Source organism: Erythranthe guttata, chromosome 3, assembly GCF_056151865.1.
Source record: "Erythranthe guttata isolate IM_541 chromosome 3, IM_541, whole genome shotgun sequence".
Taxonomy (NCBI): domain Eukaryota; kingdom Viridiplantae; phylum Streptophyta; class Magnoliopsida; order Lamiales; family Phrymaceae; genus Erythranthe; species Erythranthe guttata.
In genome coordinates, this window is record NC_142535.1 from 10,818,538 (window position 1) to 10,841,555 (window position 23,018).

The window sequence follows — 23,018 nt, forward strand, 5'->3', positions numbered from 1 at the left end:
TGTGGATGCGCATAATTACCTTTAATGGAATACAATGCTATTTACACGTGGCTAGTATATGCATTCGATTTAGAAAATGTTTATAGAGAAAATTGGCTAAAATGTTCAAGAAGAGATAAAAAAAAAAAAAAAAAAATCAAAGTTGCAAGTAGCAAAACATATATTTCATTAGAAATTTTTTATTTTTTGAAATATAAAAAAATACCGACATATTTGAAAATTTATGTATATGTAATGGGATAAAAGCCAATTTTGAAAGTCAAATTCTAATTAATACATATAAAAAGAAAAATAAGAAATTAAAAGCATTGGCAGGATAGACATAAATTAATTTGATTAATATATATATAAATATAATAAATTAAAAAAGGCTGCAGCTATATGGAAGATTAAAATCACTTGTGCAAGATCAAATCAAAATTTTCAATGTATAAATACTATAATACCCTTACTTGTTAAAAAAATAAGAAAATTCCAAATGTGCAAGACCAAAAATTCAAAAATACAAAAAACCCTATCACAAGACCGCAAAACCACAAGACCGACCCTCATCTTCTCCATCTTCCAAAACCCACAAGACCTTTCTCCTTCCTCCTCCATAAACCCACAAAACTTAAACATTCAAAATCATCAAAACTCAACAAATCTTACAAAGATGGCAAGTATGGATTCAGAAGACACCAAAATAGAAGATTCTACAGTGGAAGTACCCAATAAGGTATGCATTTATGAGTTTTTTAGCTAGAATATGGTTTTTCCAAAAGCATCCCGCACAAACGAATTCGACATGTACAGGTCAAATTTTATGGGTAAAAATCGACATTTAAATGTCGATATTTAGGCGTAAATTCGACATTTGGCAATTTCGAATTTGTGCTATAAATTCGACATGTCAATGTCGTTTTTACCTATAAAATTCGACGCTTAAGTGTCGATTTCTAGCACAGTTTTTCGACACCTTGGTGTCGATTTTTACCAGTTTCAGATTTAATTTGTTTTTCCTCTTTTTTTGTAAGGTTGGGCGGCGGTGTTCGGTGATAGAGCTTGGGCGGCGGAACTTTGACGGCGGAGAATGTGAGCGTAGGTGGAGAAGGTGGGCTGTTTGTTTTTTTAATTCACGCATCTATTTTTGGTTTTTTTTCTTCATTATTTGTATTTGGTCTTGTATGAGAAAAAAAAATAATTTAATTTATGGATATATTTGTCATTTCATCTTAATAAAATATAAATTTTTGGAATCTTTCTTTAATTTGGTCTTGCCCAAGTGGTTTTAGTATTTTATACAGCCGCAGCCATTAAAAAAACACGGGCCCGTGGGGATATCGAACTCTACAACTCTTGGGATTTGGGAGAGTGCTCAAGCAGTTCAACTAAAACATCACTTTTAAAATTAGCATAATTAAAATTAGGGTTGGCTAGATCTGATACCAAAATTTTCTTACTTTAATACCAACAAAAAAATAATTAGATAATAAATAGGTAATGATATAAATACCCATAATGAAAATCAAAACAAAATATATATTACAAATCTAATTTTCCTTTCTAAAATATCAAACACACAAACCCTCTCAAACCCATCTCCCTCCTCACAAACCCTTCACCTCCTTCTTCCTACCATCAAACCGTCCTTGAAAATCTCAAAAATAAAGAATAAAAATCTTACACAAATTGCCAAATAGAGTCAAATGATGATAAAATGGTAGTTTACGAGCAAGGAGAACCCATTAACATATGTATCCGTTTCTCAAAACTACTTTTTTTTTTTTTTTTTTGCAGCTATGTTTTTTCGTCACATACATGTCGAAATTTCTCAAAATTTCGACATGTATGTGTCGAAATTGGTTTTTTTTTTCAACTACAATTTTCGACAAGTTGGTGTCCGAAATTGACCAAAAATTCGACCTGTATGTGTCGAAAATTGTAGGCGAATTTCAAAAAAAAAAAAAAACAACTAAAATTCAACCTTGAAGCTCAAAAAAAGACATGTATAGATACTTTAATTTAATGAGTTCTCATTCCATTTAAACCACTATTTTATTGTCTTGTGACTCCATTTTATACGTTTTGTGAGGTTTTGATTTTTTTGAATTTTGAGATTTTTTTAGGGTTTGTAAGAAGAAGAAGACGAGGATTGTTGGGTTTGGGTTTTGGAGAGAAGAAGAGAGGGTTTGCGGGAGAAGAATAGAGTTTTTTTAATTTTCGGTATTGAAATGAGGAAAAAAAATATTTTTTTTTTATAAATTGTATTTTGTTGATGAGTGATATTTTAATACTTTGTAATTAAAAAAAAATATTTGTGGTATTAATCTAAAAAAATAATGTAAAAACTTCTCTAAAATATGGTATTAAACTTGGTGATATCGGAGTGAGAAAATTTTGGTATTAGTACATATATAGGAATTTGTTTTTTAAAATCAAGGGTGTGCAGCTGCACACCCTTGTACCACACTAGATAAGCCATTGTTGAAAGGGTACTTCATTAAAAAAAAAGTGACATCCAACTTTTTTGTCTTTCAAATATTTACATCCCATTTAAACTTATTTACAAATAAGAAAAACCCTTTTATATATACTCAAAGTATCCCAAATTCCTTGAAACCAATTCAACTACAATTTCATAATTTACACCCAATTTTAGGCAAATTTCACCAATTAACAGTTTTGAGCGGCCACCACCGGATACCGCCGGTCAGCCGCCGTTGACTTCTTTTTCTTTTTTGTTTTGTTTAATATTTTTCCCGGTAGGTCAACTGCCGTTAACCGCCGGGTCTCCGGCCGTGACTTTTTTTTTCTTTTTCTTCAAAAATATATTTTAATTAATATTACTGTCTTGACTTCTAACTTACTATCTTCAGCAGTAATTTTACTATCGGAGAAAGTAATTTAACTATTATTTGATTTTTTTTCTTAAAAAAAAATTTAATTAATATTACTTGGCTGCTAAATTACTGTCTCCAATAGTAATTTAATTGTTAATAAACTCTTTTTTTTTTTAGTTTTTGTTGCAAAATTTGTTTTTTCTTAAAAAAATTACTTTAATTAATATTACCGTCTTGGCAGCTACAATAATTTAATTGTCTGAAACAGTAATTTAACTGTACGAGACAATAATTTTACTATATTGATTAATTTTATCGTCTTGGCCTGCAATTTTGCTGTCTTCGACCATAATATTACTGTCACCGACCATAATATTATTGCCTCATGCAATAATATTACTGTTTGGGACAATAATATTACTAATATTATTGTTCGGAAAAAGTAATTATAACACCCCTAAATGGGTAAGTTGCTTAAGTCTGGGAGAAATTGAATTTATTTAGTTGATATGTGTCGATATGGAATTATATATATTTTGAATTTGATGGGAAGTGTAGAAATTGTAATTATCTAAAGCTATGTCATCCATTTGGTAATTAAGAAAACAATTTGGCTTTATAGCCAATTTTGATAATTTATATTTGAGATAGGGATTGACGTGTACATTATCAATTCACAATGCTCCTTTGGCAGCCACGTTTCTTCATTCTCTCCAACTCTTCTCTCACCCTCTCAACGTCTCTCTGTGCACTGAATATGGGCATTAAATATTGTCAATCTAACCATATAATTCTTTTTACATAGAAACTCCGCAAATGTCATTTGCACAAATGTTTACATTTGCGTAAAAAAAATAAACTAACTAATAGAACTTATAACTCAATCGATTTTGTAATTCAATAAATATTCTACAATGTTTCCTCTAATATTTGTAACCCTTTCCTCTGCTTCTTTTATTTCCAATGATCCTTGAAGAAAATGTTCTCTGATGATGTACAACACAATTACAGTGCAATCGTTGTTCTCAAATTTTTGTTGTGGACTAGTGTTACCCCCTTAAACCGTGATATCGACTATAACTCGAGTGTGGCAGAGTTATAGTTGAAATGGTGCCAAGAAGTGTTGGCACAAGGCAAGCTACACATGGGACAAACGGTGGCCGAGAGTTGGGCAAGTATTGAGGTGCTTGGCCGAGAGTTACAAGACAAGGGTTTCGAGTGATTGGCAAGCATTGAGGTGCTTGGCCGAGAAAGGCATGGCAAGTGTGGGCAAAGCAAGCGGGCTGAATAGCACGCGTGCGGGCGGATTCGATCATTGGGCGCGCGTGCGCGTCGATTGAGCAAGTCGGGCAACTAATTGACTCGGGAAGTTACGAAAGGCAGTTGCGGAGCGGTCGGCATCAGCAATGACTAGAAAACTGTCCCTTTTATGTTGTACTAGTGAGCCAAGTGGCTGGCCTGCGTGCCGCCATGTGTCCCTTGGCAGTTTAGTGTGTAAACTGCATTGTAACTTGTATTTATGGGCCCTTGAGTGCACAAATCCGACCCATTCAGATAGAGGGACTCAGATTACAATTGTTAGCATCTGTTGTGAGGATTCGTTGTGTGCAGCAAGGGCTTTCCTTGTATTGTTCGTGAGTGAATCAATAAAGGTCGGGCATTGCTCGTAAATTGCTTGTGTTGTTCGATTTCCGCTGCATACTTGTGATTGTTGCTGTTTATTTGATACAACCATGGTGCCTTACGTTTGTGGGAAAAATTGTTGAGTGGGCTGACTGATTTAGTGCGTAAATCAGGCCGTACGGTGGGAAAATTTCGATTATAAATTAACCCCTGTAACAGTTGGTATCAGAGCCCGGTTCTCGGGTTCTGAACGGTGTTCTTCGACATGGAAGATTCGGGTTCTTCCTCACTGACGAATCCTACTCGGGCAGCGTTGCTCGATTTGGAAGCGAGATTGAAACGTCTTGAGACTCTTGTTGGGCCGCCCGTTGATCTGAGAGCAGCCCCTATTCTCCAACAACTTGATGATGGGCAACAAGCATTTGAACGGCTATCAAAATCTATAGCCGGTCTACCAGAGTTTGTGGAGACTAGGATGGCAAGTGCTGCTGAAGATCTCGGGTTGCTAAGTGATGCTGTTCAACCCAAGTTTGAGAGGTTTTTGACGGATTTGGCTATGGTGAAGCGGGCAATTTGTGAGGGGACGTCGAGTGCTGCTGAGGGCAGATCATCGTCGTCCAAAGTACGGGTGCCTTAACCCGCTACGTTTGGTGGTGCACGTAGCGCAAAGGAGTTAGAAAAATTCCTTTGGGACATGGAAAACTATTTCCAGGCAGCAAATGTGTCCGACCAAGAGAAGGTGACCATTACAAGCATGTACTTGTCGGGTGATGCGAAGTTGTGGTGGTGAGCACGTATTTCCGACGATGCTAGTGCCAATCGGGACAAAATTGAAACTTGGGAAGCGTTGAAGAAGGAGTTGAAAGAACAATTCCTGCCTTGCAACATGAGTTGGTTGGCAAGGGAATCCCTACGTCAATTGAAGCATAAGGGGTCCGTTCGTGAGTACGTGAAGGACTTCAGTTCCTTGATGCTTGACATTAGGGATATGTCAAAGGAGGATAAGATCTTTAACTTCATGGCCGGTTTGCAACCTTGGGCACAATCAGAGTTTGCGAAGACAAGGCGTGAAGGATCTGCCGGGAGTAATTGCCGCTGCAGATCGCCTTGTTGATTACAAGACGGTTGGTGCCAAGGATGCTGAAAATAAGGAATCCGGCAAGGATAAGGGCAAGTCCAAGAAGTCGGGTGGAAAGTTTGGCCGAGATGGGAAATTCAAGGCCAAGAAGAATTTCGAAAAGCCCACGGGAACGACCAAACCCGCGGGGCAATTGACTGTTAACAAGGAAATCAAAGGATGTTTCTTGTGTAACGGTGACCATCGAATGAGGGACTGCCCTAAACGAAGCAAATTGAATGCTTTGATGCTGGAATCGGATGGAGATGGTGATGATCCTAAGCAAGTCAACCCCATCCAGTTGTTGAGTGCCTTGACGGTCGAGAATGTGCCTAGCAACCCCAAAGGTTTGATGTATGTCGAAACTTTGCTGAACGGTAAGAAAGTGATGGCCATGGTGGATTCGGGTGCAACGCACAACTTTGTTGCCGTTCGAGAGATTGGAAAGTTGGATTTGAATCTCTCACAACATGCAAGTAGAATTAAAGCCGTGAATTCAGAAGCCAAGCCGGTGAGGGGTGTGACCAATGTAGAGTTGTGCATTGGTCGTTGGCGTGGACAATGTTCATTTACTGCTGTACCACTAGACAATTTTGACGTGATTTTGGGCAAGACTTTCTGTTGTCGGCCCGTGTTGGTGTCATACCTTTCCTGAGTGGATTGTTGTTCATGGATCCTAACTGTCCATGTTTCGTGAAGGGAACGTTTGTGGAGAAGGCCAAAGAGAAGAAATCTGAGGGCTTATTGTCGGCATTGCAACTAAAGGCAGGTCTAAGACATGGCGAGCCAACCTGCCTGGCTGCATTGGTCGAAATCAAGCCGGATGTGTATCAAGAGGTGCCGGATGCAGTTGCTGAATTGCTGGCTGAATTCGAGGATGTGATTCCTCCTGAATTACCGAAAGAGTTGCTGCCTCGGCGAGCCATTGACCATAAGATCGAGTTGGAACCGGGGGCCAGGCCGCCAGCACAAGCACCGTATCGGATGGGTCCTTCGGAGTTGGCTAAGCTCAGAAGGCAATTGGATGATTTGCTGAGTGCGGGTCTTGTGCAACCTTCCAAAGCTCCTTATGGGTCGCCGGTTCTGTTTCAGAAGAAGCAGGACGGTTCAATGAGGATGTGTGTAGACTATCGGGCATTGAATAAGGTTACTATAAAGATCTTTTCGACAAGTTGGCAAGGGCACGATTTTACACAAAGATTTATCTTCGGGCTGGATATTGGCAAGTTCGGGTGGCACAAGGTGATGAGGCAAAGACAACTTGTGTGACGAGGTACGGATCGTACGAGTTCTTGGTTACGCCTTTCGGCTTAACCAATGCCCCCGCAACTTTTTGCAACCTCATGAACGATGTGTTGTACGAGTTTCTTGATCGTTTTATGGTGGTATATCTTGATGATATCGTGGTTTATTCTGAATCATTGAGCGAGCATGTTGGGCATATGCGGGCTGTATTCTTGAAGTTGAGGGAGTACAAGTTGTATGCAAAGAAGGAGAAGTGTGATTTCTGCCGGGAAGAAATCTCGTTCCTTGACCACATTGTTAGCCAAGGAAAGATCAAGATGGATATGAAGAAGGTACGGGCTGTGACTGATTGGCCCGCTCCTTCGAAAGTGGCCGAGTTCCATTCGTTTTTGGGTTTGGCAAACTACTATCGAAGGTTTATCAAAGGGTATTCAAAGATCGTGAATCCTTTGACCGATCTTTTGAAGAAGATTTCTGCCGGGAAAAAATCTCGTTCCTTGACCACATTGTTAGCCAAGGAAAGATCAAGATGGATATGAAGAAGGTACGGGCTGTGACTGATTGGCCCGCTCCTTCGAAAGTGGCCGAGTTCCGTTCGTTTTTTGGGTTTGGCAAACTACTATCGAAGGTTTATCAAAGGGTATTCAAAGATCGTGAATCCTTTGACCGATCTTTTGAAGAAGGATCAGAAGTGGGAATGGACTTCGGACTGTGATGGTTCGTTTGAGAAATTGAAGGGTGTTATATCTTCGGAACCAGTACTGAAGTTGCCTGAGTTCGACAAGCCATTTGAGTTGCAAACGGATGCTTCTGACCGTGCTATCGGGGGTGTGTTGGTGCAAGACAAGCATCCCGTTGCCTTTGAAAGTAGAAAGCTGAAAGATGCTGAGATGCGGTACAGTACTCATGAGAAGGAAATGACGGCAGTGGTGCATTGTTTGGATGCTTGGAAGCATTACTTGTTGGGTACAAGGTTTGTGGTCGTCACCGACAATGTGGAAAACACATACTTCAAGACTCAAAAGAAATTGTCGCCGAAACAAGCAAGATGGCAAGAATTCTTGGGTGAATTCGGTTTCGAGTGGGTACATCAACCGGGAAAACATAACGACGTGGCAAATGCACTGAGTAGGAAAGTCGTTGAATCCTACGTTAGTGCATTGACTCGTGTGGAGTCTGATTTTCTTGAACGGGTTCGAGAGGTAGCCAAGACTGATTTGGTCTACAAAAAGATGGCTGAACAAGTACGGGCTGGGCAGATTCGGAAATATTGGCTAGAGGATGGGCTGTTGTTCGCTAAGGGTGGTCGTGCTTATGTGCCAAGCAACTCCCTTAGGCGTGAACTATTGCGGGAAACACATGATCCGACGTGGGCCGGTCATCCCGGGATTGACAGAATGTTGGCCCTTCTAGCACGATCGTACTATTGCTGAGTTGTTTTTGAAGAACGTTGTGAAGTATTTTGGTATTCCCGAAGACATTATTAGCGATCGGGATACTCGGTTTACGGGTCGTTTCTGGACCGTGCTATTCAACATGTTGGGGACTGAGTTGATGTTTTCTACGGCAAATCACCCCCAAACGGATGGATAGACGGAGCAAATGAATGCTGTGTTGGAAGATTATCTTCGGCATTATGTTAGCACGAGCCAAAAGGATTGGATCCGTTTGCTTGATACAACCCAATTCTGCTACAATCTTCACAAGTCTTCAGCTACGGGGATGAGCCCGTTTGAGTTGGTGTACGGGCAGCAACCAATGGTGCCGCATGAAGTGGCATTGTAGCGAACCAAAGGTGAATGCACGACGTGGTGTGTTTTATGCTGAGGATGTCCACATTTTTTGGAGGACATGGGTTTCGGGATTCGGTCCTGGCCAAGAAGAAAGTGTTGGTTATGTTCCCGATCACAGGTCACAGGCTATTGGCAGGCTAGACGGGTTAATTGATGAGTTGCGTGAACGTTCAGAAATTGAGATCACGGACGTGGCAGATGTCGTTTTTGAACGAATGCATCCTGGGGCAACGGAGATAAATGAGCCACCAGTACTGGACCGCCCAAGAGGTAGACCGCGGAACAACTCCACAGAGAGGGATGACTCAGCGCATGAGTTGCCATTATACCCCGGCGAAGAAAATTCGAGACGAGGACAAGGACGAGGACGATCAAGAGGCAACAGAGGTCGTGGTTCATCTTCTGAGAGATCTAGTTGTGGTCGTGGTCGTTCATCGACTGTGAGTGGACCCGAAATGGGACGAATGCCCCGACCTAGTTGGATGCGAGAACTTCATTTTTGCCTCGTTCCAGAGATTGTGACCTGGACGGACGTTCAATTGCATGGTAATTGTGGTTATCGGAGCGTGGCGTGTGCAGTCAAGAACAGTGAGGATGATTGGATGGATGTTAGATTGGATGTGTATACCTATATTAGAAGTCACGCGCCGTTCTTCAATGATTATTTCGGTGGTGGTAATTCAGTGTATCGGGTGTTGGCGAGTGTCGCCTATTGGGATAACGCCCCAGCACCTCTGCAAAAGTGGATGACGATCGCGGACGTGGGCGTGGTTGTAGCAACATATTACAACGCGTTGGTCTTGTCGGCTAGCAACATATACTATTTCTTGAAGCAGAAAGCCTCTTTGTGTATCTGAAGCTAAATGACAACTGTCCGCTTCCTCCGTTTAACCTGTAGTGGGCGAGATACAGCAATTATACTGTTACATATTTGCCAGAGGCATTGCGGGAGCAACGTGAAGCGTGGGATATTCTAACTAGTGTTTGATTTAGTAGTGTTGTTGTTGTTGTTGTTGTTGTTGTTGTTGTTGTTGTTGTTGTTGTTGTTGTTGTTGTTGTTGTTGTTGTTGTTAGTTATTATTATTATTATTATTATTATTATTATTATTATTATTATTATTATTATTATTATTATTATTATTATTATTATTATTATTATTATTATTATTATTATTATTATTATTATTATTATTATTATTATTATTATTATTATTATTATTATTATTATTATTATTATTATTATTATTATTATTATTATTATTATTATTATTATTATTATTATTATTATTATTATTATTATTATTATTATTATTATTATTATTATTATTATTATTATTATTATTATTATTATTATTATTATTATTATTATTATTATTATTATTATTATTATTATTATTATTATTATTATTATTATTATTATTATTATTATTATTATTATTATTATTATTATTATTATTATTATTATTATTATTATTATTATTATTATTATTATTATTATTATTATTATTATTATTATTATTATTATTATTATTATTATTATTATTATTATTATTATTATTATTATTATTATTATTATTATTATTATTATTATTATTATTATTATTATTATTATTATTATTATTATTATTATTATTATTATTATTCTTAGTATTATTCTTAGTATTATTATTATTATTAGTATTAGTATTATTATTAGTATTATTATTATTATTATTATTATTGGTACTATTATTACTATTACAACGCGAATTATTATTATGATTATTATTATGATTATTATTATTATTATTATTATTATTATTATTATTATTATTATTATTATTATTATTATTATTATTATTATTATTATTATTATTATTATTATTATTATTATTATTATTATTATTATTATTATTATTATTATTATTATTATTATTATTATTATTATTATTATTATTATTATTATTATTATTATTATTATTATTATTATTATTATTATTATTATTATTATTATTATTATTATTATTATTATTATTATTATTATTTTTATTAGTATTATTATTATTATTATTATTATTATTATTATTATTATTATTATTATTATTATTATTATTATTATTATTATTATTATTATTATTATTATTATTATTATTATTATTATTATTATTATTATTATTATTATTATTATTATTATTATTGTTATTAGTATTATTATTATTAGTATTATTATTAGTATTAGTATTATTATTAGTATTTGTAGAACCACCGGAAGTACCAGCCATTGTATAAACCGGAGGCGGAGGCGGAGGCGGAGTCAAACCGTCCTCGTCATCATCATCGGATGGAAAATCAGGCACCGGGAACTGATACATCTGCTGTAAACGTAGTCCTAGATCGTACTCGTCCTCGTGGGGATCCATATATGTATCCATCTCCTGCTCGGGTTCTGCCTCTGTCTCCTCCTCCTCCTCCTCAGTTGTCATACGTGGTTGTACAAAAGCACCAGTCCGTTCCCCACGACGTTTAGAACTGGTAACATTACGGTTGTGCGTTCTGCCCTCCCGTTCCGCAGTACTCTCCTCCACCGGATTTGCAGGAGGACGAATCAGGGGACCCTTTCCTTTTCCCATTCCCAATTTTTTCATCCAGTTAGACATCCTACAAACATAAAACATATTTTAAATTAATTAAATTAATATAATTGAATTAACAAAAAAAAGAAAAAGAAAAAAAGATCGAACGCCCGGTTTGGGCGTGAACCGGGCGAGTGAACGACATGGGCAATGCATATTTTACGGAAATTAGTCCAAATTACCTCAAAAAATCAAAGCCCAATGGTTCTTCAAGCTTCAATTCGAGATTTCGAAATTAATCTTTTTTTTTTTTTGCTATTTGCGGTTTGTTGGTTTTTGTATGTTTAGAGAGAGAGAGAGAGTTTTTTTTATGAACCGCGAATAGCAAAAACGTAACCGCGAATAGCATTTCCGATTATAAATTAACCCCCGTAGCAACTAGTCTGAATGCTTAAATGTTCGCCGAATGAGATATCACATAATTCCCTATCTTGTGTTGTCTTCTCCAAGTATTTTTTTGCATGTTACTTATACAAGTTAAATATATATACTCATGTAATTGGAAAACAAACACATGAATAAATAAATATTTAGTAAAAAATGCAGGGAATATAAATAGGAAAAAATACAAATACCATACAGTTAAAGAAGAATAATTTTATGTTCAAAAGCTCAGTCTATACAATGCATAAACACTTATAGACAATCACACATTCAGGAGAGTTTAAAAAAAGATGTAGACACCAATAGACTGCATAGAAAACAAAACATGGGACTTGTGTTTTTAACAAATGGTGTAGACATCCACATATGCTAGGGAAAATTACTGTTTATGTCCCTAAACTTTACCACTAAAATGATTTATGTCCTCAAACATTCCAATCCACGAAATATGTCATCAAACTTGCCACTTTCGATCACTTTATGTTATGCCGTTAACGTCGGCAGCTAACTTCGACGGAAATAGCACACGTGGCTCACGTGACGTCTGTGGCCGTTAAATGTGACGTGGAATAATATATTGAATATTAAATGTTGACGTGGCACAAGAATATACTAATTTCCTCTAACTCACTCTCCCAAATCCCAAATCCCAAATCACGTTTGATTCCCATTCCCAAATTTTCAATCCAATCTGCATTCTTGCTCGAACCCATACTAAAATCGAAGTCATAAAACCATAAAAAATCAAAACATTCTCACATTTGAAGAGTTTTTCCCTTCTCAAAGAACAGCAGATTCACGGGAAAAATATTTTAGAGGAAGCTTTAATTCTTCTCCCAACTCCGTTTCTAGAACGTTGGGGTCGTGTGATTTGTCACCTGCTGATGCTTGTGCTCTTGTGGTCTCGATGAAGCGAGCACAAGGATGGTGAAGATGACACAAATTCTACCCAACTCAGCAGTTTCAGAATCTGCCCAAAAGATGTTCGACAAAATGTCTGAACCAATTCCGAAAAAAAAAAGCATGAAACACTTGTCAAAGCTGCATATAATTCTTTTTTCGCCAAGAATAGTGTGCCCAAGAACGGATTCCAGCTCCCTGACTTCCCAACGAAGTGGAAGAATACATGATATTTCAGCCCTTATATGAAAGTGAAATCGAGGAAACATTCGGCATTTGTTTATTGGGCTATTTTGCTGGTAAAACACCACGAAAAATGGCCATGGATTCCCAGACGATTCTGCTATTTTCGAATTTCACCTCAATTGAAGGATTCGAAATGGGGTTTTAGGGATTGGATTTACGGGTTCATTGGGGATATGGAGAATTAGAGATTTTAGAATAGAAATAGTGGAGGAGAATGACGTGTCGCTCCACATCACGTTTCGTCGACCATGTAGGCACTGAGTGTTGTACAGATCGACATTTAACGGCCACATAGACATCACGTGAGCCACGTGCGCTATTTCCGTCGAAGTTAGTTGCCGACGTTAACGGCAGAACATAGAGTGATCAAAAGTGGCAAGTTTGAGGACATATTTCGTGGATAAAAATGTTTGAGGACATAAATCGTTTTAGTGGTAAAGTTTAGGGACATAAACTGTAATTTTCCCACATATGCTACATGCTATGAGGACCCCGAAATGTTAAGAGTTGTGTATAGTATAAGTAGTACAAAATTTGTTCATATCCATTTTAGTATTGACATCACCAGTATCATAGGAATCCATAGGCAGTGGCGTATCTAGTGTGGTCCAAGAGTGTGCTACTGCACACCCTTGATTAAAAAAAAAAACTATTTCCTATATTTTTTCGAATATATAACTCCAAATGTAAAACCTATCCAATGCAATGTTGTAACTGAACTGGTTAAGTGCTCCATAGAATTTTGCAGAGGTACAAGATTCGAGACCTTACTTAGAGTCTGAACCTCTGTATTATTTTTTCTTTTTTATTCATAATTTTCCATTACATACAACATTTCAATTCTTTAAAAAAATGTGGGTATTTTTTAATATTTAAAAAAAAATCTCCTAATATAACATATATTTTGCTATTTGTAACTTTTAATTTATTTACCATTTATTTAACATTAAATATAATATAAATTATTCCAAAATTCTATATATATATATATATATATATATATATATATATATATATATATATATATATATATATATATATATATATATATATATATATATATATATATATATATATATATATATATATATATATATATATATATATATATATATGTATTATTTCAATTTGTTTTCTAAATTTACAACTATGTGGGTTTTTTTTTTCTTTCTGAAAATTCAAAATCTGTTAATGAAATGTACATTTTGTCACTTGCAACTTTAATATGTTTACCACTCCTTTAATATTTTCACCAATGTTATGTCTAAATATTTCCTAAATTGCCCAAAAATGGTAAAATAAACCCTTTAAATTCAAAAATTTTAAAGATTTTTTTATTATTTAATGTGTACAATATTCAAAAAAAAATAAAAAATTCGGGGGCGCTGCCCCCGAACCCCCATAAACTATTAGCCAACCATTATACTTTTTACTATATTTAATTTCGAACACCTTTAGCAAAAAACCTGGATTCGCCATTGTCCATAGGTAGTCAAAAAAATTGTTGTTCAATCAACTAATTAATTCACAAACAAGTAACAACACTTATCTGAACACAATGTGCTTATTTTGTGGTTTTACACAATTTACCACACACATGGTACACAAAGTACATTATTTTCTATAACATCAATAAAATCAGCCCTAATTTTTTGTTCTGCATAAATCTACAGAAATAATGCATAAACTTTTGTAAAGACCCAAACTATGTTTTACACAATCAAATCAGCCGGAATCTATATTCAAGCTCAGTTCTTAGAATGTTGTAGACACTAAAAACACTATTTCACATAATCAAACCAACAACCATTACAACATAAACTACCATAGACTACCATAGAAAAGTAGTGAAAAATTCATAGACTACAATAGAAATATTACAATATAAACTACAATACCAATTACTATGCCACAACCTACTACATATTACCATAGACTACCATTTAAATACCCAACAACATATTCAATATACAATTTTCTTCTACCAACTACTTTGTAATCAGCTTAAATAAACAAATCCCAGCAATACATAACCACACCGTACAAAATACCTTACCAGTTCACATAATACCACAGAACTGCAGTAAGATGTTCATAGACTATAGAAATTTTAAACATAAACTACCATAACAGTTGCTACACCACAACCTACTGCATATTCCCATAGACTACCACAGAAATACGCCTAAACACATCACTTACTATAACTATAGTAAAAAAATATGCAGAATATACACATAGATAAGTAAATTCCAATTACAGATTCAAACCACCAAACTATTTTTATAGACACCCAATGATTGAACATAATGAAACAAGAAATTACACATATGTACAATCTAACCTGGATCTAGCGCATTTATGTCCTGCTGACCCTTCATCCGCATCTCCGCTGCATAATAGATTGTGTAAAACCCTAATGTTTAAGTTTTCAGAAAAAAGTTACAAAAACAAAACTTACTCGATCTGTTGCATGACGTAGACATTCATAGACGTTTGTGGCGACGAGAGGTTGACTTTTGTTGCTGTATACTATGAGAGTTATTGCCGCCGATTTGCAGTAGAGAAGGAGAGGAAGACGACCTTAATTTGGGGGAAAAGGGGGACGGTCGTTTAGATTGTGACACTGTTATTATAGGATTTAGGATAATAGAATCACATAGATTCTTATGGGCGGGATTGGTGGGATCTAATTTCAACTTACCAAATAACAAAATACACGGTGTTAATATCACCGTAACGGTACTATAGGAACAATTTCACAAATGGATGTATTCTAATGTTTTAATAGCCTTCGGTGCATCTAATATGTTTTCACACTAGGGATGCTTATCTTAAAGCCCCTTGACTTTAACCTATAACGTCTCTACGTTTCTAGTTTATTGCATGTTTGGAGTTGTATATGGTTATGCAAAAAAAACGAAATAAATGGTCATAAGCAAGCCGTCAGTTGGTGCATTTCTCAAGCAAATGCTCCTAAAGACAAGTTGCAAGGATTTATTGACTATGTCTGTGAAGTCAATTAAACTAGAATGTCCTTGTTAAGATCCCAACACTGTTGTGGGTCATGCAAGTAACGTTCTAGATCTGGTATACAAGAAACAAAATTCATGCAATATGTATGTTGGCATCATAACAACAGTCGATCCTCCATATGAAAGTTCCAAGTATCCATGATCTGAAGGAAGATTCAAGGATAAGCGAGCATTTGAATGAATAATAAGACTAGTTCCAAATATATAAATAAAAAACAACAGTGTGATGTTAATTCGGCTGACTATAAAATAGTAATGGAATCCAAGCTCAGAATTTTTAATATTTCATTTTGATTCATGTCACAACATATGTGACTTTACAAACAAAAAAAATATTTACATATGCGGACAATATTTATTTTATACAATATATTTTTCTTGTAGTTGTAATTTTGTTACATAGTGTCATATAAAGTCACCACTTAATTTTTATTTAATTATTCAAATTTTATTATGTCACCTTATTTTGTAGTTATATTGCACAATCTTCCGATAATTGAAATATGTCCACTTTCAAATATAAAAAAAACCAATAAATTTCTGTAAAATTGATTTTTAAGATTATAATAATTATAAGAAAATCATCTTGGATTGCGTAAAAGTATTTGAAAATATTGATTCTAAGTGGCAACTAGCTACTATTTAAAAACAATTTGATTGTCATTTTTTTAATTACTGTAAGGAAAAATCTTAAGAAGACACAACATAGACAAAACTGCAATGAACAAAATCAATATCCCTTTGTTTTTAGTTTTTTTTCCTTTTTGGTGTTGTATATGGTTATGACATAAAGTTCGAACCAAATGGTCGTAAGCAAACCGTCAATTGGTGCATTTCCCAAGCAAATGCTCCTCAAGAAAAGTTGCACGGATTTATTGACTATGGTTGTGGAGTTGTTGTTTTTCAGCCATTCAACTAGGCGGTCCTTGTTATGATCCCGACACCGTTGTGGGTCATGCAAGTTACGTTCTAGAACTGGTATACAAGAAACAAAATTCATGCAGTACGGATGTTGGCATCATAACAACACTCGATCATTGTTGGTCGAAAACCTACACGCAAGTGCACGTATCGTACAAGTAATATAGTGGACAATTAAGTCCGGATATCGAACCCACAGGGAATATTTAATTATCTAATCCTAGACGCTAAATTCTACCAATTATTATCAAGTCCACCCTACACAGTCGAATTTTAGAGAGAATTAACTAAATTAAACTAAATTAAAAAGCAAGCGAAAACAAGAAAGCAATTTAAAACGAAAATTTAATCAAAGTAAACAAGCCTAGGATTTTATTCTTCCCCCTATGCGATTATTACTACCCCAATTCCTTCAATTATGCAAGCAATTAACCCGGATTATTAACCTGAGATGCTAAAATAATCATAACCCGCTTCCGCGTGTATTACGATTCTAATACTCTAGATTCAATTACTATATTCCTATGCAATTAATTCTAGAACACAGCATTAAGTACAAATCTCAATAATGTTTACCTAAGAGATTAACTATATTCCTATGTTAATACCACAAAGGCTCTTCTACCACAGTTCTAATTATTAACCCGATCTTCCGATTCATGCGATTAACAATAACATAAAAGCGCATAAAGTGGCCAGTTTCATGAACTTAATAAAACAAGTAGAAGAAATAATCCGGAATTAAAACTTGCATAAAATCATAGAATTGGGTTCATAAATCCCACATAGAGTTCCAAATAAAATCCTAGAAATAAAGACTTAGCTACTCGTGATTCTTATGATAAAGAAAATAAAATAAATAAATTAAATAAGAAAAACTATGCTTGAATCTTCGTTGATCTTCTTTGCTCTTGAATTTGCGTCCAAAAAAGATTCCCAATTGTGTGCTTGGCTTGGTCTTATATAGGGTGAAGAATTTGGGGAAGAAGACAGTTTCCTTGTGCAATTAAAATCCCTTTACAGCGCAGCTTCGGAGTCTCGGACGGGGGTCCCACAATTTGAACTAAAACTCGGACGGGGTCCCAGCTTTAAATCTTCAGAATTTTGATTTTTTCACTTTTGGCCCATATTTCCTCCAAAATTGCTGTTTTGACCCCATACTTTTCCAATTCTTCAATTTGTACCTAAAATACAATAAATCAACTTTTTAAGCACCAATTATCGTTAAAACACACCAAAAGCTCAAATAAAAAGATACGATAAAGTGTAAAAATATACACTTAACACACCCCCAAACTTGAACTTTTGCATGTCGTCAAGCAAAATCTACCAATAAGCCAATAACACAACTATTACATCTCATTACATAGATCAATGATCAACTTCACGTTTTCAGAACTTGTAATTGTAATGACAATTCTTAGACATTCGCAAGCTCAAAATTCAACAACACTTAATCACTCACCATTACCAAAAACCACAATTCATTCAATTGCTTCAAGCATCCAATATTTGCAAATTAAAGATAGAAAGAATTTATACTTGCATGCATATGCTTGACTCCAAATACTCACCAAATTATTCTACTCTACTAATATCGAACATTAAGCTATTGGGATCATTGGGGCTTTGCGGCTTTCAATTGTTAGGCTCTTTGGTTCGAGGTAGGAAATATGGGTATATGTGGCTATTCTTCTTGAATTTAGGTGATTACGCCAAAATTTGAAAGATAGGCGTTTGAAACAATGAATTCACCTCTACGGACTTAATAAATTCGATTCTCAAAAGTTCAAAAGTCTTCACTTTTGTTTTTGAGGCAATGGATCGAGTTTTCAAAAATAATTCAACAACTAGTCCTTATTTCTCCCTTTTAGTCTCTTCTTCTTCTCTTTTTCTCTTTTCCTCTTTTTTTATTTTATTTTATTATATATATAGAAGCATAGATATTTATCTTCTTCTTCTTCTTCTTCTTTTTTTTTTTTTTCCGAAGAAGAAGAAGGACCTTATAAAAAATTTCGACCGAGCTCCAAGGGATAATTTTTTTCAAGAATCTCCACCTATTCCACCTTACACATTTGCTAAAAGAAAGAACACTTTTTCTCCGAGGCTCAAAACAAGGTTCTAAGGATAATTTAGATAAAAAGGTCGGCTTGAAAGATTCAAACGGTTCAAAGAAGGCCCAAATCATATCCCAAATCACTCACTACTCAATACTTCGTATCATAAATTTCCTAAGGAGAGTCTTAAAACCGAACATAGCATGATCTAGTACAATTTAATTCCAAATTTAAAATACAAAACATTCAACCAAAGCAATGCACAAAGTGTGATTCCTAGCAATAATTCGCTTCTAAGTTTCGTTGAATCGAAAGCTAAACAAACATCTAATTCTTATCACACAAAACAAGCAATCTCATCATCAAACATTGATCATCTCTCATCATCATAAATCATCGATGCATTCGACTCATGCAATTTTTTTATTTAAAGAAAACAATAAATAAACGAAAACGACTAAAAAGAAAAAAAAATCCTAAAGCATGCAATCCTAAACATATAAAGCACATAAAAAGTGTTTTTGCACCCCCAAACTTAAAATTTACATTGTCCTCAATGTAATTAAAACGAAGTTTAAGGATAGAATACACCTTGAATAGTCGAAAGTCCTCCACGTGTTGCACCCCTCCATCTTTTCCTCTTTCAAGCAAACACCTTTTTTTTTTTTTTTTTTTTTTTTTTTTTTCGAAAAAAAAAAAAACAAATTTCCAGGGGTGTTCCGGATGGCCGTCCCACATTTTGCACTGTTTTTGGGACGGCTGTCCCACAAACAGTAGGGTCACAATTCATTGTAACTTCTCCGGACGGCCGTCTGGGCTTTTTGCGTCCGTTTTTCGACCTAAAAATTCAAACATGATTAAATTATTAGATTGCAAGCTTATATATATTCTAAAAAAAATTAAAAACAACTACAAATACGAAAAATATGAGACAGAAAAAAAAAACCGATAAATGCTCGGGTTGCCTCCCGAGAAGCGCTAAATTTTAAGTCTCAGCCGGACATTGCTTCTTGAAATTTTTATGTCCAATCCAAAGTCTTGTAGATTGCGCATCCATCCATGAGCTTTGTCATTTCAATTGCAACCGATGGGATAGGATTGCAATATGTCAGGGTCCACTTTAGCTTGTAATATTTCTTGGTTGTAATCAATCGGTACGAAGCCAAGATGGGATCTTCATCACCCGCTCCCTCAAATCAGTACACAAAAACCTCACGTCCGCGTATAACCTCCACTTCAAACACATTCGTCTTCTCATAAACCTCTATTGATGCCTTCAAAGCCACGTCATGAACAACAATAATATCCTCAATTTGAATATTTGCACTAACAATAAAGCATCCATCTCCTTCTTCTCTTGTTCCGAGACATCTTTGGAGTTGAGCTCGATTGCATTGTCAGATTCATCATCCTTAAGCGTCTTCGTAATTTCTTTTTCCCTCTCATCGACACTATTTTCTAGGTCTAAAAGATTTTTCTCACTACAAGTTTCAGACGGATTTTCTTTGTTGCAACCCTTCTCGATACTGTCTGAAATATTTTCAAGAGACCTTTGGCGCTTGAATTCTTCCAACTGTAACTCCAGTCTCCGGATAGATTCTTGAGTGGATTTCATAAATTCTTCAAGGACGGAGTTCAAATAACACTCTTGAATAGTGGGTTCTCGTGGCGTGTTGGTGTATGTGTTCCAATAACCGCCGTTGGTGTTATCTATGAAATTATTAGCTTTCGGTGCATGCCAACATTGGTTAGTGTAACGATCTCCACCACATATTGAACAAAGGGACGGCATGTCATAGGTATTTTGGAGGTATTCGCCAGACGGAAGCCATTCATATCCCGTTTGAGGTGCGCAAAAATTGTAACCTGACATGTAATCAAAGAAAACAAAAATATTAAAACGAAAAGATAAAATTAAAGAAAAAATTAAATTGGGTGAATCGTGAAAATTGTTCAAATTTAGAGCTAGAATAAAATAAATAATTAAAATATTCCCCGGCAACGGCGCCAAAAACTTGTTGGTCGAAAACCTACACGCAAGTGCACGTATCGTACAAGTAATATAGTGGACAATTAAGTCCGGATATCGAACCCACAGGGAATATTTAATTATCTATTCCTAGACGCTAAATTCTACCAATTATTATCAAGCCCACCATACACAGTCAAATTTAGAGAGAATTAACTAAATTAAAGTTAATTAAAAAGCAAGCGAAAACAAGAAAGCAATTTAAAACGAAAATTTAATCAAAGTAAACAAGCCTAGGATTTTATTCTTCCCCCTATGTGATTATTACTACCCCAATTCCTTCAATTATGCAAGCAATTAACCCGGATTATTAACCTAAGATGCTAAAATAATCATAACCCGCTTCCGCGTGTATTACGATTCTAATACTCTAGATTCAATTACTATATTCCTATGCAATTAATTTTAGAACACAACATTAAGTACAAATCTCAATAATGGCTACCTAAGAGATTAACTATATTCCTATGTTAATACCACAAAGGCTCTTCTACCACAGTTCTAATTATTAACCCGATCTTCCGATTCATGCGATTAACAATGACATAAAAGCGCATAAAGTGGCCAGTTTCATGAACTTAATAAAACAAGTAGAAGAAATAATCCGGAATTAAAACTTGCATAAAATCATAGAATAGGGTTCATAAATCCCAAATAGTGTTCCAAATAAAATCCTAGAAATAAAAACTTAGCTACTCGTGATTCTTATGATAAAGAAAATAAAATAAATAAATTAAATAAGAAAAACTATGCTTGAATCTTCGTTAATCTTCTTTGCTCTTGAATTTGCGTCCAAAAAAGATTCCCAATTGTGTGCTTGGCTTGGTCTTATATAGGGTGAAGAATTTGGGGAAGAAGACAGTTTCCTTGTGTAATTAAAATCCCTTTACTGCGCAGCTTCGGAGTCTCGGACGGGGGTCCCACAATTTGAACTAAAACTCGGACGGGGTCCCAGCTTTAAATCTTCAGAATTTTGATTTTTTCACTTTTGGCCCATATTTCCTCCAAAATTGCTGTTTTGACCCAATACTTTTCCAATTCTTCAATTTGTACCTAAAATACAATAAATCAACTTTTTAAGCACCAATTATCGTTAAAACACACCAAAAGCTCAAATAAAAAGATACGATAAAGTGTAAAAATATACACTTAACAATCATTCGTATGGAAGTTGCAAGTATCCATGATCTGAAAGAATATTCATAGATAAGCGAAAATTTGAATGAATAATAACACTAGTTTCGATAATTTATTGAAAATATGTACTTAATAAATATTTATTTCTTTGTTTGAAATTGTTGGAAAATACTAGATCTATTTATTGTCTTTGAATTTTTCTATCGAGAATATAATTAGCGCAACTAAAACAACCGAACCGAATGCCAATTTATCAATCTAGAATCATATTATAAGATAAAGTAATTCATCACTTAACAAAGATTAATTTTATATTTTCTCTTTTCGGGTAGTAAAATTTAGAGAACTATTTTAGAGCAACTATTGAGGATTTTCAGAGAGAGCAGTTGTAACAATATAGGTATATAATATAGGTAATAGGTATTTATTGCATTCTACAATATCATTAATAGTGTAATTGCCACAACAGTCATGTGTGATCAAAATTTAGTGACAAAATAGATTACATAGAGCTCTTTTATGACCGGCCCTCGTGGTGTAAATTTTCTTTGCCTTTTTCTAGGCGAAACTAGAAAAGTATATATTTTTTCTTGCTAAACATTTCGAGTCAGTGAAAAGATAATCTCCGTACTTTTACAAATTTCAAAGAAAATGGTTACATTCTATAAATATTTTTAAAACATAAATATTAGGGTTAACTGCAAAAAATCCCCTAAACTTTGGACGTTTTTGCGCTTTACCCCCTGAACGGAAAAAAGTTGCACGAGCATACCTGAACTTACGTATTTTTAGCACCGATTAAGAAATAGTCCATTTTTGGACATTTCTGGCCGGAATCAAAATCACGTGCCTTGCACGTGAATATAACAGGGGTAAAATAGTATTTTCCCCTTTTCCCCCCTTTCTATCTCCCGCTAATTCTTCTTCTTATTTTCCCTCCATTTCTCTTCCCCCCCCCCCCCCCCCTTTTTAACACAATTTTGCCCTAAATTAAGAACCTGCATCTCCCTTCTTCCCCCTTTTCCCTCTTCTCGCAGGCGATTTCAGCCCCAATTCGTCAATGGATTTGACATGCCACTGTGGAAGAAAGCTAACCA

The 23,018-nt window shown here is 35.1% G+C and overlaps 1 pseudogene; it reads left to right on the forward strand.

Annotated features, from left to right (window-relative positions):
* The first annotated feature begins 4,710 nt into the window (after window positions 1–4,710).
* Window positions 4,711–8,240, forward strand: LOC148771769 (uncharacterized; annotated as a pseudogene).
* Window positions 8,241–23,018: the final 14,778 nt, after the last annotated feature.